Source organism: Camelus bactrianus, chromosome 6 (genome assembly GCF_048773025.1).
Source record: "Camelus bactrianus isolate YW-2024 breed Bactrian camel chromosome 6, ASM4877302v1, whole genome shotgun sequence".
Lineage (NCBI taxonomy): Eukaryota > Metazoa > Chordata > Mammalia > Artiodactyla > Camelidae > Camelus > Camelus bactrianus.
This window is the reverse complement of record NC_133544.1, coordinates 21134285-21154393: the sequence shown is the minus strand read 5'-3', so window position 1 is coordinate 21154393 and position 20109 is coordinate 21134285. Positions and strand designations below refer to the sequence as shown.

Here is a 20109-nt window from a genome sequence, read left to right as displayed (position 1 = left end):
TCAGGATGTAAACAGTTAAAAGCAGCTACTAGTTAAGTGATGAAATTTGCAGAGCAATACTTTCCTGGGATTCCTAAGTCTGTCTGTCAGTCAGTCTCCGTCTCTGTCTCCGTCACTGTTTCTCTCTCTGCGAAAGATGCAAAAGAGGCTGAGCCTCACACAGTTCAAACACAACTCTTCTATTTACTTCATTTCTTCACTCATCAGTTGCTCAGTACCCTCTAAATCTTTTTAGCTGGTTTCTCATTAACCTGTATCTGATAAGATTCAGTCTGATGGGAAAGAATAAAGTAAGTAAATGACTAGAGACCCCAGAAAAGGCCCTCAGATCCACCAGAGCTGTAGAATGTGCTGAACTTCTGCATTTGGCACGGCTAAGACAAGAAAGCTCATGAAATCAACTCTTCAGTATCCTCTTTCAGTCCTGGAGTCCCATCCCATTGATTTGGGTTTGGAGAGTGAGTGCATCTATATTAAGCAGGCTCCTTGCATATTTAACTAATGTTTTTGAGCTTGAAATCAAGAGAAGCAGCAAACAACAAGATGCCCCAAACTCTGGCTTCAATCCCATATCTAAGCAGCGTGTGACCTTTTCTTCCTGAAAAGACTAGGAGACCCCTCAGTGCTTTGTGAATGGTCCTCTCCTTCTTATTTGGAGAACACTTGCTTTCCCCTAGTCTGAGACAAAAGCTTAGCTAACAGCCATTGTTTTAAAAAAATCTTTTGGATGGAGGCTGTAGGAGGCATAGCACCATGAGACTAATGGCTATTACTAAGAGTTTTCTGTCAACCTTATTGCAGAGTTAAAAGCAACAGTCTCTATTGTCTGGGAAGAAGAAAATGCCCTTCATTCTGGTATAAATGGAAAGCTAGAACCTTGAGTCCAAGAACCTTCTTTGGATGGAAGAAACAGAAATCCTCCAGTGTTCTTTTACCTATGCTTGGTCCTGATCTTTAAAAAATTAATTATGCATAGATTTGCCTAAAATCTTTATCCCAGGGCAGCCTAGAGCCGGCTGAGCTCCTTTATAAATTGGGGAGACTAGGACCACACCTGCCTCAAAATAGTCTCAGGTTAAGATTGTGTCTCCAGATAGAATTTAACTCTCTTCTTAGTTGGAGTCTAGTAAGTTTCTTTCCAGCGGTCAGTCCCTTTGCTTGGGCTCCCTGCTTCCTTTCATGTTCTCTTCTATTGAATTAACATTTATTGGCTATTATACTATGTGATGGGCTGTGTGTAACCCGCTAAGGACAGAAAACTAGATAAGTCATTGTATTGTTCATCAAGGGATGATTTCAGGAGTATTTTGATCATCTGTGAAAGATAAGCACTTCTGTAAATTTTTTTTTTAAATGTGGGGGATGGAACAGGGATCCAGATACCCAACCAAATTAATTAGTGTAAAATCTAAATATCCCTTATAAAATGCAGATTTACATTATTCTGTTACTTAAAATATCTCTATAGGTATTTTTTCATCCTCAACTTTATTTCCATATTTAAATATCATGCTTATTGAAGCTCCTAGTTGTTTTAGTGGCATAGGACGGGAACGTACTAAATTATGTTTGTTTACCAACCTTCAGTTTCATAAGAGAGTTTTGTGTATTTTTTTCCTTTCACCTGCTTTAAGAACTCAATGTACATCTACCTAAAGAATGTCTTAATACTTAAAGTTTAGAAGAAGGGTTCTGTAAGGAGCCTAGGTTTAGTCTGTGCCTTTTATTGTTACCTTTTGTAAAACAGCAGACCTTCCTGGCTCTTTAGGCATTTGGGGTAACTAGTTGAGAACATAGAACTCAGTTTTAAAAGGGAACACACCACAATATCTATAGAGGAAAGTTGCTCAGAAACGTGTGTGTGTGTGTGTGTGTGTGTGTGTATGTATGCTCACGCACCTGTAGGTGGGGCAACGTAAGTCCTCTTTGAATCATCTTAGCAAAAGTGGTGGTGGGCCCACCAGCGGCACATGAGCCAGGAGTCTTTCTTGTAAGAAATTATGCTGCTCATTCATTGTCACAGAGAACTGCCTCTTAAGTTTTTCCAACCATGGGGCTTGTTTTGCTCTGATCTCTTGAGCACTTTCTTTTGTTCAGCTGGCTGCTTTCTAACCACTTTCTCTCCCTTCCTTCTTGGGATTCAGGTTGCTGAATAATTCATAGTGTTGGTTGACAGATAAAATGATAAGATTTATATGTCTTTGGCCTTGGTGATGAATTAATTAAATTGGTTTCTCTTTCTCTCTCCCCTCTAGATGCATTGTTTGGCTTCTCTAAAATTTGCTGGCAAGTGGTGGGTCTGGAGATTAACTTGTTCTTGAAAGGCCACCCTAGGAAGATTAGAATGCCGAAGATTAGAATGCCCTAGTATAAATTTCTTCAGGACATTCAGCACGGACCGTTGTTGTGGGGAGGGTGGAAGTGAGGGTTGCCGTCTCATTGGGAGAAGAGACGAGACCACTGCAACAATTACTTTCGGGGGGGAAAAAAAACAAAAAACAAAACAACAAAAAGAAATCCTTCACCAAACTGGCTACTGGCTGGAATCAGCAGTAAGAACTTTACTGCTTTATTGTCTGATTTTGAATCCGGAAGAGGTAACATACTTTACTTTATATTTTGGTGAATGAATCTATCGGAGCTCAGAAATCTTGCTTCCCTAGGACCCTGTGTGATCTGAGAGGGAGGCAAATCTCTGGAGATGAAACTTGAACTTATTCAAACTTCCCTTCCTGTGTTTGTTTGTTAGGGCTGCCATTAAAAAAAAATATATATCAGAGATGAGATAGCTTAGCGGAAATTATTTTCTCACAGATCCAGAAGCTAGAGGTCCAGGATCACGGTGTTGGCGGACCTGGCTTCTGCTGAGGCTTCTCTCCTTGGCTTGCGGATGCCTCCTTCTCCTTGTGTCCTCACATGGCCTTTCGCCTGAGTCCGTGCTTCCCGCTGTTTTCCTCGTGTGTCCATGTTTCCCCTTCTTATAAGGACACTGGTCAGGTTGTTAAAGTTTCACTCAGAGTCTCATTTTAACTTACCTCTTGAAAGGCCCTGTCTGCAGAAACAGCCCTATTGTGAAGTTCTGGGGGTCTGGGCTTCAGCATAGGAATTTTGTGGGGACACAGTTCAGCCCATAACACTCGTCCTCCTCCCCCAGGACTCAGTCATCGGGGAAGGAGTAAAAAGCTACTGTTGAGTGAATCTCTGTTGAACTCAAACTTTCACAGTGAAAAAAGAAAATCTTCAGTGACAGTGCCAGCAATTTACAAAATCAGTAAGACAGGGCCTCCTCAGGAAAAATCCTATTTACATATATGGAGGAAACAACACTGGTAGATTCAGTTAAAACTTGCCTTCTCTTTCCTCCCCGTTTATCTGGTGTGACTGCGTGTCTACCTGGATGCGCATGCAGGCTAATTCTGTCTGACCACGGCCCGTGCTCTGCAGACAAACTTTAATGCCCACCCTCTGCTGGTCTCTCTGTTGAGACCTGCTGCTGTTCCAGGCTAGACCCTCCTGCTCTCGCAGTGACTCCCTTTATGAACTACAGTGGCTCCCTCTTTTCCTTTCTCGAGACACATACCACCCACTCTTTTCACCTCTCATCCTTCAGTGAAGAAAAATCAGGTCTAATTCGAATAAATAACTCCCTTTTTTGGTAGCTGAAAATTAGGTCCTTCTAAAAAGTTTCAATTTCATTATTTTTTCTGTTGGATTTTTTTCGTTTAGGGGTGAAAGTTTATTTTAAACACAAATATGAAGTAACCCTTGTACTCATGTAAGATGGTTTAGAAAATGTATGGTAATGTACATTGACACAAATCCTAAGCAAGGTATTCAACTCTTTAGGAAAAGGAAATGAATTTTGTTTTTGTTGTTGTTGTTGTTCTTGTATTCACATATTTCTGAAAAATGATCGGGAGGATGTGTGTTAATAAGGATGACATGTGGATATAATGGAGTTCTAATGGATAGTGCGGCGTTCGGTGGGGGCTGGGAGCCATCAGCCGCAAGATCAGAGTTGGAGGAAATAGACCTCAGTCCTGTTCTGTCGCTTAGGAACGCTGTGAGCCTGGAAAAGTCACTTGGCTTGACTTAACTCGGTCTCTTCATCTTTTAACTGGGAATTGCGATACTACCACTTACCATCCACATGTCAAGAACTGTATGAGAAATTAAACAGGTTGTGCTTTGGACACCGTAAACCACTGCGTGCAGGTTAAGTTTTTTATGAGGAATACTTTAATGGCAGTGCTCTTTCAGTTCTCTGCACGAAGTCCAGCTTCAGTGTTGACTGTTTGCTGGCTGGTAGACTGAGGTTAAGAACACTCATCTGCTAGCTCTCTTCACTTCCTGTCCGTAAGAACACTTTTTGCCTCCAAGCGGTACTTCATTTGCTGACTAGAAACACAGAGAAGAAAGATCTTAAACATGTACTTCCTTGCTCATGGCACTAAAGCGCGTGTGGTCATCTTGTGACTTTTGATAACTGTCGTCTTTGGTCGAAATCCAGGCCAGGCAAATTTTAGCCTAGAATAACAAATTCTAGCACACCATTTAGAATCTCAGCGATGCCGTGAAGTGAAAGGGGAGAGAACTTCAGGAAATATTCTGAGACTATTTTAGAAATTTATAATCGGATCTCTTTTCTAGCAAACTTGTGCAGAATTTAAACATCCCTATGTGATGCTCAGTATCCAATAAAAACCAGTGTTTTAAAATCTAGTTTATACTAGGAAAAAACAGGTTTTTCGGGACAACTATTTTCAGACCTGGAAGTGGAGAATTTCTTTTAATGTTATTTCTGATGCTTTTACTTACCAGGACTCAAAGGTTATAGAGGAGATGAGGACGTATGATTATGACGGAACCCTTGGAGTTGACTTTGTGGGTCTCAAATATAGAACCAGGATTCTTACAGAAAGGACATTGTACTGGGTCCTAGTTATCTCCCTGACTAACTCTGTGATTTTGGATGTGACATTACTTCTTAAAATTGTATTAATCTTTTAACATTTAGACATTCTATTGGATAGCTTGATCTTCGAATCTGTCTTCTGTCTTCTACCTGTAGTTTTCTGTCTGGCATGGAGTGTGTTTGCGTCTAAATACCGTAGCTGAGGAAAATTGTCTTTTTCATTTCTTCCTCATTTGTACAATATGATGGCTAAGCGAGGTTATCTCTCCAAATGGTTCTCAGCACCAGGACTGCGTAATTCTCCAATCTGAATGTCTTTAAAGACACCACCGTGTATCTTAGAGCTGCCTGAGTTCCACAGGTCTGACGGTATTTTATAGGTCTGTTGTTTTGACTATGGTAATAACTTATGCCAAAGCCACAAGCCAGGTTTTCTCTTCTCCCCTCCAGCAGAAGCATCATAATGTACGAGAGTGGCCCACTGTGGTGTTATAAAGCCCGCAACCCAGCTTCATCGCAGACTCACGCAGAGACAGGAAGAACACAGCTTTCATTTAAACACATCTTATTAATACTGGAAAAGAGCTCTGTGTTTAGAATGCTGTGCTGTGTTGAGCAGGGGGCAGAATAGCAACTGAGTTTATAAACAGCAAGTGGTTCATTTCTACTTACAGTTGGAATTTTGAGAAGGACTTGCTCAGATCATAGGCCAACACATAATGCACACCTCCTGTGTACCGGGCTCTCTTCCAGTGCTTTTGCATATGTGGTTTCATTTAATCCTCACCATCCTTTGACCTTAATAAGGCTACTGCTGTTTCATAAATAAAAACAGTGAGACTTGGAGAGCTTAAGTGGCTTGACCAAAGTAGTATGGTGGGAGAGTCAGGATTCAAACTCAGTTCTGACCACAACATTCTTAGCCTTTCTGCTGTACCACACAGTCCATTGTCTCAAGAAACAGAAAACAGACACAACAAGCTGGGGAGTTACCTGATCCTCTGATATCCCGGATGGCCAAATGGGGACTTGGCCAAGGGTATCCAGGCGGCATCAGAATCATTTGGGAGCTGGACAGTTTGACACTACGTCCGTCACCTTCCTTTTACTCAGCAGCAGAAAGGCCGTCTTCCTACTCCTTCAAGACCCTTTTCTTCATATGGATCTCCCCTTACCCAGATTAAGTCTTGCAGGAGTGGATTCTGCCAGCACTGGAGTTGTCTGGCTTTCTGTAACATGGATTTTTCGTGTGTAGTCTTCTAATAGGTGCCTGGCTTTGGGCTAAGGTAGGATTCTCGGGGTGTTCTGAAGGCTTTCTCCCTAGTGTGAGAAGGTGCTCCGATTCAGCTTAGTTCTCAGGCAGGGGGATACTTCCCGTCCTGGTTGGGTCTCACTGGCCAGAAAGCAAGTGAAAATGGCCCGTGCCCTCACCTGTCTCTGTTTACCTGTCTTGGTTTCCCATCTGAAGGCACAATCCAGTTATTGTTCAAGACGTGTTCCCTGCCCCAGACCCCACGCTTTGCTCACCAGATGTTGAGTAGCTCTAAGAACATAAAACCTCCGGAAACCAGAAAGCCACCTTTCCGAGATAATGTCCTCACCTCCCTTTTGTTACTGTTTTGGAATATTACTGTCACCACGACCCTTCCCTGCTGCCCCCCTACCCCATTAAAACATAGCAGTGTATACTCCTGGGTGACTTTCCCCCACACTAGGAATTTCAACTATTTCTGAGGCACTCTTTCAGAATTTGAATATAATTGCATGCTTTGGGTGCAAATTGTGGTTTTTGCTACATAAGAAACTAATGGAAATGATCCGCCTGTTCCTGTAGTTTACAGATTATATGCTTCAGAACTGGGGGTATATATTTAGGCTGCTTTTCTGGGTGGCACATTAAAATGAAAATGAACTCGGGGGTGAGCCGCCACGGTTGCTAGGCAGTAGAGCGGGTTGACAGAGCACAGCATTAAACTGAACCGGTGCTGATGTTTTACTTAACATGTATTTGATTTGCACCTTTGTCATTTGATGTTGTCAAAGAAGGGAAGGGGGCGGAGATAGGCAGGGTCTGGCTGTCTGCAGAACTCAAACAAGGAGGAAGAAATAATCAGCCCACGACACCCAAGTGAAATGAGCACTTTTTAAAATTTGCATTTGCCGTACGGAGAACTCTTTTTATGAAGAGCATGAAAGACTTGTGGAAGTGCACAGGTCTGGCTGACCGCATCAGCAACATGGACTTGGACAGACACTTGTCTTTGTAATAGGGGCAACTAGCTTCCCCAGGCTTGACCTTGACCTTGCCTTGGCGGCGGCTCTAGACGAAAGGTCATCACTCTGGTTGAAAATTTTAAATATACTTCCACTGTCCCTGAAATTCCTGATCTCAAATCCCAGACTCAATCACGAGCAACTAGTGATAGGTTGCAAAGGCTTTGGGACTTCTTTTTAAGTGTTAACTAATGGAATAACTCCAATTGCTTTGAACTCTTGGCTTTAAAAAAAAGGCTGAAAGATGCTTGTGAACAATTAGATCACAGATTAAAACAAAGCATGACCCTCTAGGATGCTTGCTGTCAATTTTAGTAGCATCCTGATAATGTAGAAGTTCAGGAAAATCATTAAAGGGTTAAATCTCAACTACTGGGAAAATTTGGCCTCTTGAATAATTTGGTTAGAAGGAGGGTCCTGCGGCTTGGATAGTCAAGGTTTTATTGTATATCTGTTTCCTGGAACCAATTACTGAATATCTCTTGACATGAACCACTGTCTCAGCGTGATTGGACAGGCGTTGCTGGGCGTTCACTTACGTCAGTTCAATCTTCTTAGAAAAAAATAAACCCAGGAAAGGAGACCTCTGTGCTTTTATGAGAATGGTGAGAGTATCTTCTTTACTCTTAACAATAATTATAATAATGATAGTTCACCTTTTTTAAGTTATTTCAATGTACCGGGCACTCTCCTAAAGGTCTTAGCTCAGTTACTTTCCCATTTGGAAGATGCAGACACTGAGGCATGGAATGATTCGGTCACTTTCCAAAGGTCATGCGGGTAATACATGGCAGAACTAGATGAAGTATCCAAGCAGTTGGAATTCATACCTGTGCTCTTAATATTTAGACACTTAGGCAGTAGTACCTGGGATGGTGGAAAAATTTCTTAAAGTAGCATTTTCAAATGCAATACTTGGTTCTTTATAAAGGGCCTTTATGTTCTACTTAGAGTCAGAATTAATTATGAAGACTATGAATATTTTCTCAATTTAACAGCTGACTGTATGCAGTTACTTCATGTCAGTCTTTCAGGTTCCTGCACCTGATTCCAGTTTGTGCGTAGGTGGGGCAGGGGCTTCCCACGCAACACCAAGCAGGGCATCCAAGAATTCAACAATCCTGAGGCTTTTCTACCCGGAGATAGCATCAGATTTCACAGATTAACGGTTCAGTTTTACAAGAAGGCCCCCATCCCCATGTCAGATTCCACTTGTAAGCCCAGGTTGTTAACTGTGCTTCTGACCTATTGGCTACAGACTGGAGATTCGCACAACTCCTTCCTTGTACTTCAGCTGTCAGTTGCAAGTTGAGATTATTACCTGTACTTCTGACTGATCAGTTATAAATCAGAGGTTCCCATGGCCTCCTCTTGTGTTCGATGAATTTGCTAGAAAGGCTCACTGAACTCAAGAAACCTGTTTACTTACTAGATTACATATTTATTACGACACAGGAGCAGCCACATGGAAGAGATACATAGGGCAAGACATGGGGAAAGGGCACACTTCAATCTCCAGGCGAGCCACTCTCCCCAAATAGCCGGAAGCTTTCCTTGTCTTTTAGTGTTTTTGTTTTTGTTTTGGCAGACTTCATTACATAAGCATGACTGATTAACTCATTGGCCATTAGCTGATAGATTCAACCTCCAGCCCCACTCCTCTCCCCTGAGTTTGGTGCGGGGACTGAAAGTTCCAACCTTCTGATCGCAAGGTTGGCTCCACAGGCAGCCAGCCTATATCATTAACATAAGAAAAGACACCTTTATCCTCTCATCACTTAGGAAATTCCAGGGATTTTGGAAGCTGTGAGCCAAGAACTCAGGATGAAGACCGAGTATATATGAGAGGTGTGTTTGGTCATCTGAACGGACCAGATAGATATTTCTTATAAACTATAATATCACGGTCAAGCACTGAAGTAAATGCTTTGGCTTACTTCATTTTATCTTTACCAACCATCTTTCAGGGTAGACCCCAATTATTACCATGAATTTATAGGAAAAAGAAATCGAGCCTCAGAGAGTTAATCAATTCACTCAGGTTCTTCCACTTACAAGCAGTTAACCCCTTCATCTACAGTCATCCCTTAGTATCCACAGGGGATTGGTTCCAAGACCCCCATCAAGTACCCAAATCTACCGATGCTCAAGTCCCTTATGTAGAGCGGGGTGGTATTTTCATATAACCTTAACCTATACACATCCTCCCGTATACTTTCAATCTTCTCAGGATTATTTCTAATACCTAATACAATGTAAATGCTATGTAAATAGTTGACTGTGCAGGGCAAATTCAAGTTTTGCTTTTTTGAACTTTCTGGGATTTTTTTTTCCCCCAAATGTTTTTGATTCAGTGTTCCTTGAATCTGCAGATGTGGGACCAACGGCTATGGAGGGAGGGCTGACTACCTTAAACTTTTAGGTCAGGCAGTCTCTGCAAATGTAAAACCTGTTCCCTGGTATTGAGAGCAACTGATCAGAATAGATCCCTATAGCCACAGATCCTGTTATATTGTAGACAATTATTTATGCTTTCTGAAACAGCCTTTGGAAACTGATATAAGCTCCATAGTCAGTTGGCAAAGAATGGTTACTTAGTCAGTCAAGGATCTGAGAGTGAGAGAACCCTCTATTGACAAGGGAGCCCACGGGCGACTCACCCATCTCATTTTTGATTCATTTCTTAGGAAGTTTAGTTTCTAACAGTTGCTATAGGCTTTCCCCTCAGATTACAATTTGAGGCAAACCACCGAACCTCCCTGGTTTTAGTTCTCTTACCTGCAAAATGAGAGAATTGCAATTATTGACCCTGAAGTAGCCTACAAGCCCTGTATTTGCAACTTTGGTATTATCTTTCTATCAGCACTATTAGGCATAATTCTGATGATTTCTCAAATACCTCTTCACTCTTATTAGATCACCTTTGAATCTACTTTTATTTTTAGCCCTTCATACATATGGCAGAAGCTTATTAATTATGAGGGTAAAACTAATGAAATGAATATTTCAGGAGGTTAATGGCTTTCAGTTTAGGTGAATATGTGTGTATACATGCACATGTGGGTGAACTTGTGAGCTAGAAGAGAAAAATAATGTAGCATAAAGGCCTTGATAGCAACCTAATTCACTCCTGACCTAGAGTGTGAGGGCCAGACATGAGGATGAAGCCTGCTGTGCATTCCAGACGTCCGGATGTTTCAGTACCTGCTCCTTGTTACCCTGATGTCATTTATCAGTGCATTGTCTCATGCGGGCTCCTGTTCATATACCAGTTTTTTGTTTTGTTTTATTTTTTTCATATATGAGTTATAATCCAAGAGAGGGACAGCATTAATGTGAGATAGGGATGTAGACCTGGAGATCTGGTCCTCTGCAGCCAGCCACTCTCTTTCAGATGATTTATTTATTGGATTTTACATGCCGGAGGAGCCACTTTGAGTGTATGCGCTGCTAGCCCCATCATCTGTCAGTTATTAAGGACCTGCCAGATTAGCTATCATATAAGAATGCTCTTATAGGGAGGGGGAGGGTATAGCTTAGTGGTAGAGCACGTGCTTAGCATGCACAAGACCCTGGGTTCAATCCCCAGTACCTCCATTAAATTAATTAATTAATTACCTCCCTCCTCCAAAAACACCCCCCCCCAAATTATAAAGATAACGCTCTTTCAGACAATCCTGAGACAGGACCCTTTATTTCCCTGCACCAGGTAACATAGTAGTAACAGAAATAGACTCACCACCTGAACACTAAGTTCTTCAAGCTCTGCGTGATGCCCCTAAAAGAATATTCTGATGACATGTCTTCATTGGACTTAAAAGCTGCTTTGCATTTGTGGAATTATCAAATGCTGGACTTGGAAGAGGTCTGTAGGGACCTTTTCCAATCAAATTCGTCTTCATGCAGAGAAACTTTAACAGCCGGGAAGTTTGTAAGTTGTCTCCAAATGATGCTTTTCAAGTGAGGGGCAAGTTAAGGCTGAAACAGGAGTCCTCCTGCTGCTGCACCACAGTGCTGGGACTCAGACGCTTTCCAGGTGTCACCTGTTTGCTGTGGACAAGGAGTCTGGGATAGTCTCTGGCACAAATGAAGTAATGAATCAGCGCAGAAGGATCAGAGAGTGTGAGAGCCAAGTTACCCCAAACACTAGCGTGGGTTCAGTTCCCTTAATTAGCATCACAGAACGCACTCCTCACTCCGTCCTAGCCCTGATGCTCCCTCACAGGGTCCCCGTTTTCCCTCTGCCCCAGCAGCCTGGAAGGGAGATTCAGTGTGCCGCAGTTCAATCAGACCATTTGATGAGAGCTTTCGAGCCTAATTACATGGAAGGTTTCATCCAGTGAAAGGAAAGAGGGAAGAGAAAGGGAGAAATTAAACTGAAGTGTGAATCAGTCAAGGGCTTAGATCCTGCGCTTCCTTTCTTTTTAATCAAGAGTAAAATGAGAGGAGAGTTTTAAGGATCATCACCAGACACCATTAACTACCCAAGGAGCTCTTGACGGAAGATGGTTTGTCATGGAAAGAAAAGTGTACGATCTGTCCAAAAAGGGAAGTATCCAAAGGTCGTTTAGAGGGATGACACTGAGGGGCAGGACGGTTTGTTTTCCTGTGACGAGTTGGGCTTCAGTTTCCCTAGATGGGGGACCTAACACATTTGCTAGTACATTTCCTTGCACACATGAAGAGCTCAATAAATATTTAAAATCAATGATATAGTAAATATGTAGTGTGCAACAGGTAATTATATATTGTGTACGAAAGAGTAATATGTTTTCAAATTACTCAGTATTGGACGCTGCACCGGAAATCAGTATTCAACATTTTGGCCAATTTTCCCTTGTAGCTGACATAGTTTTGGTATACTATATAACACATATAAAATCACTTGATTTTTGTAGAGTGTTTTACAGTGTTACAGAGAAAATTCAAGATCTTTTTGTTCCTCCCCACAGCTCTCTGCAGCAGGAGAAGTGGTAGGATTGTTGTCACCACCCCCCCTTTTTTAAACTGATGTAATCAAAACTAAAGGAGCATCAATGTCTTGACCAAAGTCATTCCAGTATTAAATGACAGAGCAGAAACTGACACCCAGTTTCTGTCCACTGCCCCGCTTTGCATGACTTAGTATCTTGTGTAGAATTTCTTCCTGGGCTTTCAGGTTAAAGAGGAAGAGAAGAACAGAGAGATGAGCACTTGCAGAAGCATTCTTAGAACAGAGAAGGTGCGATACACCTTCACTGGACTTCATACTTAACTATTAAGTACTTACAATGAAATGGTGGGGAGGGTATAGCTCGAGTGGAAGAGCACATGCTTAGCATGCATAAGGTCCTGTGTTCAATCCCCAATACCTCCTCTACAAACAAACCTAATTATTCCCCCCTCCCCTCAACAAAAGAGTACTTACAATGAGCAATGCCAGTCCTTGGGCTGTGCTCTGCCATGGACAGTTGAAAGGTGTGCCCTATACTCAAGGCTTACAGTGTGGCCATGAATTCCTTAAAGTATGTAGATCTATCTTTTCCATCCCACAGTGGTCTCAACCATGTCACCTGGATACTTGCAACAACCTTGGTAACGGACCTTACTAAGCCTCTGATTGCCCCTTCTGTCCATTCTCCCCCCACCACTGGCACCATCCGGCTCAAGTACCAGTTTGATCATGCCGTTCTCCCATGGGCTCCTCGCGGCCTACAGGACAAAGTCCAATCAGATCACATCATTCCCTCTGTAGCTGAAGCGAAAGCTAGCCTTTGAACCCCTGTTTATCTCTACCTTCATTTCATAACATGATCTCTGACCACCTTGGCCTAATTCTTTTTATTTCATTTTTTGGTTTTATTCCATTTTTATTTTTTGTTCCTTGAACACACCAATTTTGTTCCCACTCTAGGGCCTTTATGTTATCAGTTCCTTCTCTCTGGAATGTTTTCTTTTTCATCCAGATTGCCACGTGGCCATTTCTCCTTATTATAACACCAGTCTTCAACTTCAGTGTCATCTCCTTAATGACCCAGTATAAAAAGCACTCTTTCAAGTCCCTCTCCAGCATAACAGCTTGATTTCTTTTTATTATAGCACAAATACCTCCAAGAAAGTTCATGTTGTGTGTATTGCTTCCATCAACCACTGAGAACAGAGACCTTGTCTACTTGGTTCATGGTTGTATATCTAGTGCCTAAAACAGTGACCCAAAGGTGTGAGTTTCTGGAAACATTTGCTTAATGAATGGATGGATGAATACTTGAAATATATTCCCCTAAGATGTGGCTCCCATCCAGAATGGATCCTCAGTAGTCACTGGGCCTTTTCAAAATTCCGTAACTTAAAAATTTTTTTTCTTTTCATGCTCTCTTTTTAAAAATTTTAAAAAAATTGTATTGAAGTATAGTCAGTTTACAATGTTGTGTCAGTTTCTGGTGTACAGCATAATTGTTCATTCATACATATACATATATTCATTTTCATATTCTATAGGTTACTACTACAAGTTATTGAATATAGTTTTATGTGCTTATAGAATAAATTTGTTGTTTATCAGTTTTTGTGAGGAATCTTCCTATATTTTGAAGGGAGAGATACTCTGCCAAAGTTCAGTAGGTGTTCTGTGCAATTCAGTGGGTCTGTAGACGTTATACTTGGTGTATTCATGGGAGGAGGCAAGCTCTGAGTCCCTCTGCTCTGCCATCTTGGCACTCTCCAAAACTCCATGACTTCAGAATGTACTATTCCCGCAATTGAGAATCTCTAATATTTGGTAGATTTCTACTCATTTTTCACCTGACAGCTCACTCCATGGTATCTAGTCTATGAAGCATTCCCTGCCTCCCATCGGTACAGTGAATGTCTCAGCCTTCTGTGTTTTTTTCTCTATAGCACTTTTCTCATTGAATAATCGAAATTATTAAACATGTTTTAAGGCTCTGACTACATTCCAGGCACTGTCCTGCGTGCCAGATACTTAGATATGAGTAGAATTCAGGCCCTGGTTCATGCCTTGGTAGACCTGCTCCCTCTCATTTTATTAAACATTGCAGTATTAAGTTGCTACCATTTATTGATGGTGATTGTTTTCCCCACTAGACTCTGACTTCTTTAAGGGTAAGGAAAGAGTTATTCTGGATGACCAACGTAGTTCTTGGCTTTGTAAAAGGTGCTCATTAATACTCATTAATGGAAGAATCTAGTGAGTGGGTTGAAAGGTAAGAACATACAGTATTTCAATGCATGTAATAGCATGGCAAATGTCATGAGAGAGGTGGAAATGACCACAGGAATTTAGACCAGAGTTTGCTAAAGGATGGGCACGTAGAGGAACATTAAGAGAAGGGCCAGCAAAGGAGATTGGGGCTCTTTGATGGAGGGCATTGAAAAGTCATTATAATAACAATTGGAAACTTTGGCATTTATAATCTACAAACCAGTAAGGTGAGCATTATCTGGCTTACTCCTTTCAATCACCCTGTGATTCTTTCATCATTATCACCATTTATAAAAGAGGAAAGGGGTCAAGTGTGAGACACTGATGCTTACTTCTTATGAGAGGTTGCTGTATTTTTCCAAAATGCAAATCTGGTTTTATAACGCCTTTCTTTTAAAAAACATTAAAAAAGCAAAAGAAACAAACACAACCTTCTGATAGCCCTTTAGATAAAGTCAAAATTGTTCACCATGTTTTAGAGGTCCCTGCCTGGTCTGGCCATCATTGGCATCTTTAGCCTCATCACCCACTAGGTCCTTCCATCTCTTCTGTTGCAGCTCCCTGACCTCCTCTCAGTCTATCCTCCTCTTCCTTCGCAGATTTGCCTTTGCTCATCCCATTTACACAGTTTCCTCACCTCTTCCCCTGGCTGGCATCTGCTTAGACCTGACGTCTCTGCTTTGGATATACCGCCTTTCTAGGAAGCCCCCTTCCACTTCCTTGAGAAATTTAAATTCCCCAAATACAGGTTCTCATAACCTTCTGGAACTCTCCCTTGTTGCACATTTCACTGTTGCTGCTTTACATTTTGTTGTGAGATTATTCAATCAATATCTATTTCCCCAAGTAGATTGAAAATTCCACTGGGGTCAAGATAGGGTCTTGAGATTTAGCAAGTAAAATGCAAGACACCCAATTAAATTTGATATTCAGATAAATGACCAACTTAAAAAAAAAGTCTAAATGTCCCATGCAATATTTGAGATGATTTATACTACGTTTTTTGATATTTTTCTGAAATCCAAGTTTAACTGGGTGTCCGGTGTTTTATCTGGTAGCCTTAGTCAGAAACCGCTTCTGCTTCTTTTTACTGCTAGCACAATAGCTGGGAGCGCAGCAAATGGGTAATCACCCAGCATTGGATGAATAAATGAAATGTTTAAAAAATATTCTGGGAGTGGCATGTAGGATAAATTGGTATGACAAGAGACTGAATTTGGAAGGACTAATTAGCAAACTGTCTCAATCATCAGAGGTAAAGCTTATAAGAACCCAAATAGATGGAAATGTGTAGGAGGAGCATTCCCTAGTGGGAATCAGAATTCGCCCAGGTGTGACTGTTTAGAAAACCAACATCCTGAGGAACAGGGGAAAGGATCATTTCAAATTACATGATCAGGATCAAAAACAATGAAAAAGGTGGAAATAAATATAACCCCTGTGATTTACATACTGCTACACAACTTTCAAAGTATTGTTCTGTGTTCTACATCATTCCTCTTTGTAGGAGAGGCTTGTTTCTGAAAAGATGGCCACTTTCAATGATCACTTTCCTTTGTAAATGCAGTTAGATCTCCCAATTAATGTCCATCAACTCAGAGGTGTTTGCCTTCATTTCTGTACATCCATGCATTTTTAATGAATTCTTTCTTAGTTAAGCTCCATATTTCTCACTACTGAATCTTTTATTTCAGAAGCACCAGATCATTTTGTACTATGTGTAACAAACCTCAGGTGCATGTGTATTAGCAGGTTGATTTTTATCCATCAGGTTTCTAAAAATGGGCTATAACTAGCCTGTAATGAGATGACCAGCCAGAGGCTAATTTCTGTGGTATTTCTTCCCGATGCCAGAACAGGTGGAGGTTGACAAGTCACCAGCTCCCACTTCAGATAATAAAGATGTAATTCCAGCCATTCAAGTTTGTATTGAAAGCAAATCTTTTCATTCCTTATTTTTCAATTAGTGCAGAGCGTAGCCCCATGACCTCTAGCTACGGGAGGCCAGACGCGCACTTATTCTTAACTAGATGGCGCGCACAGAGACCGCAGTTGGCATTTCCTCAGCTGCTCCTGCAGAAGTCTTGAACATTTTTCCGCAGCACGTGCTTGCCTGAGAGGTGCTATTTGAAACATTCGGTGTGATGAGTGAGCGATTCAGTGAGTGAGACGATAAAAAGCCAGAACCTATTGGGAAGAAAATAGAGGCTCTCTGACTTTACACACCTGAGTGTGACTGATCACTTTCTCAGTTAGCAGATTACTCTAGACAAGAGATCACCAAACATTTCCTGGAAGGGGCCAGATGGTAAACATCTTCAGTTTTGCAGGACATACAGTCTCGCTTCCACCACAACCCCTCCACTCTGCCACAGGCAGGACAAGTTTGCTGACTCCTGCCCTAGGCTTAACCTTCCTGATCTGAAAATGGCAGTAATAAAGTCTATATGAACAAGGGTGTTGGGGTTAAAAATTTTATCTGCACAAAGAACCTAACACAGAATTTGATGCATAAATAAGATTTCAGTAAATGCGAACCAGTGTTGTGATTATAATAAGTGAATTTTAGAGCTGCAAGGAATCTTGGAGATCGTAGTCAATTTTCTCCTTTTAAAGGATGTCTAAATGGAGGATCCAAGAAGTGCAGGGATGTAACCAAGGTTAGTGCAATGTGTTTCCCCACAGTTCTGTTCATATCACCAGTCTCAGAATTCCCAGGCAGTAGTGCAGCATCAAGCCAAGCCGTATCTCAGGGGCAATTCGAGCACTGAGTCAACATGCGTGCATCAAATGTCAACCATACATGAGACCTATGCTGTGTATTACAGATGATACAAGGATCAGTGAAGTCCTTATCTTTGAAGATCTAACAGTTTTTATTTACCCAAGTAACTATAGTGAGGTGGGAAGTAACAAGTATTAAAAGAGTGTACGTGTGCCAAGTCCTGTGTGCGAAGCATTCCTCTTAGGTGTTCACATGTCTTATCTCATATGATCCCCTCAACAGTTCAAATTACCAGCATTTTATCTTTGAAGATACCGAGGCTCAAAAGTTAAGTAATCTTCCCAAGGTCAAGAGTTAGCAAGTGCTGGAGCAAGGATTTGAACTTGTTTCTTTCATTGCACAATGTACTTTCTACCAGCTGTTGGAGAAGTATTTTTCTGTTACCAATTGCTGTATAACAAGCTACTCTAAAACATGAAAACATCCATGCTGTTTGCTCGTGTTTCTATGGGTCAGCAATTTAAGTGGACCTAGCCGGGTAGTTCTGAAGGTGTCACATGGCACCCCTCATGTGGCTGTGGTTATCTGGCAGATCAACTGAGGATGATGGTCTAAGATGGTGTCACTCACGTAGCTGGTTTGCTCTGGCTGCTAATCTAGGGGGAGTCTTAGGTGGTTGGCCATCTCTGCTCCATGTGACCTCTCACTCTCTACTTGGTTAGCCTGGTCTTCTTCACACAGGGGTCTCAGGGCTGCATTCTAAGACAGTGATAACAATAGTAGCAAGAACGTTTAAGAGCTTGGAAGTCACACAACTGTGTTTCACTGCACTCAGTTGATTAAGGCGATTCTCAGAGCCAGTCCAGATTCAGTGGGTTGGGGAGATAAAGTCCGCCTTCTAGTAGAAGAAGAAGCAAAGTCACATTATAAAAGGGTGGGCATGCGGGGATGGGAGGGGTTCTTGCCATATTTGTTGATAATCTACCACAAGATCATAACTGAGCTCTGAGTTGGGCCTTATCAGTCATGTAAAGATTTAGAAAGTGTAGACTTCGGCAGAGCAGGGATTAGAAAGAACAGCATTGGTTCGTAGCTGAGAAAGGGGCCACCACACACCTGTACTATATTACCTAGGAAATTTTCTTCTGCCTTTGGTCTAACAAAGAAACATCCATTACTGTACAGAGACATAATTACAAGAATGGTTTCCATGTATATGATGCTTCTCACTCTTCAGAGGATTTTCATTTCTATTGTATTATATCAAATATGCTATATAGTTTCATTGCGTTTTATTACTCAGAGAAAGAGGGCAGAGGTACTCCCTCCTTTCCTGTCTGCCATTTGGTGTCATCTTTGCCACAGAGCAGATTCTCAGCTCACTTTCCAAAGACAGTCGGGTGGACCATCAGCGATGATTGCCTGGGGCCGAGTGTTAGCCCCAGCAGCTGTTTTGTTGTGAAGATGAACGTTTGATGGCCTTTAAGATGGAAAGGAAGAAAGAGGAGAAATTTGATTTCGTTGGCAGCTGTCTTACCCATCTTCATTAAGATGGACTGTGGACACTGCAAGGCCATTCTGAACCAGTGGTCATAAAACTAATAGGCACCACTCAACCTGGGCAGCTCGTATCGCTGCTTGAGATCTGTCATCTGGGTGGTTATTGCGGAAGGAGGAGGAATCTCCTGTAGGGAACACAACTGTCGTCGTGTGACAGAAGTGAAACTGAAAGAAATAGGTTTTTCTATTAGCTGCAAATCAAACCCTTACACGTCATCCCTTGAAGGTGACAGCACCTGATTCTCTAAGGCAGGGTTCCAGTGAATCATTCAGGCTTCCAGAAGGCAACTGGATTAATCCCCATGTGTGTGCATGCAAATGCATGTGTGGATGTGCTCATGTGTTCACATGTGATGAAAATCTGTGTGACTCCTCGTTTGAAGTCTTGGGTGTGGCTATGTGTGGGTGTATAAGGGGTGAATCTGTGGACTGGAGGTTTGAGGAGGGGAACTGAGATGTAGAGTGAGGTGAGAATAGGAGATGATCCAGTCCTAATTAGGGGAATCTTTAAATGAGTAGGCAATAATATTCAGTTCCCCAGATTTATGCCTCTAAACTCTTTCCCTCCAAAAATGTTTACTGAAGGGAGGCAACAAAACGTATCCCTTTTCCTGATGATCAAGTATTTCAAATGGTAGCCTGCCATGCATGTCTGTCTCCATTTCTGAGGTTCTTTTGTATTTCAGTCCAACGCCTCACATCCTATGGGTTGTAAGAATAATGGTAGCAGTTACTATATATTGAGCCCTTGTCCCATGCCTGATGTTTAATATGTATTACAATGTCTGTGATCCATACAAGAATCCTTTTAAGATAGATATCATTATCCTTAGGCAACTACAGCTCAGAGAGGTTAAGTAACTTGCCCAAGGACACACAGCTTGTGAAGTGGCAGTGCAGGGATCCGGAACCCAAAGCCCAGATCCTCCCACTGTACTACCCTGTCTCTTCAAGTCCAGGGGCAATAGGAGACACCCTAGATGAATGGTATAAAGATTCACGGAGGGGTTTTTGATTCAGCTCTTGTCTAATCTTCTTTGGAAAGTCTCCTTAGCTGCCATAAAGTCAAAACCCCAGCTGTATCATCTAATAGTGTTATTGGAAAGAAAGCAAAGCTCCTGGGCAGTGGAGATGTTTGAAATCGGAAGGGACTTGCTAGGTCGGCTGGTGACTCTAACATGTGCTCCAGCCACCGTTGCTATGTTGTACAGAAAATGAGGTCTGGATGGGTCAACGCGCACAACCGCGGTGCTGGGGTTAATGGCAGAGTGGGCATGCCTTCTCTTTGCTCCTTGCCCTTTCTCCTCTACAACACTGCACATTTCTCCTGGAATAATTTATGTTTCTTCGGTGTCATATTAAAGAAGAAGGCAAAAGCCACTCAGTTGTGATCAGCTCAGGCCAGGGGTTGGCAAACCTTTTCTGTAAAAGGTC

The 20109-nt window shown here is 41.9% G+C and overlaps 1 protein-coding gene across 1 annotated transcript in view; it reads left to right on the top strand.

The window, feature by feature from the left end:
* The window catches only part of NRXN3 (neurexin 3), a 1655134-nt gene that overhangs the window by 1168526 nt on the left and 466499 nt on the right, over positions 1 to 20109 (top strand). The window lies entirely within an intron of this gene.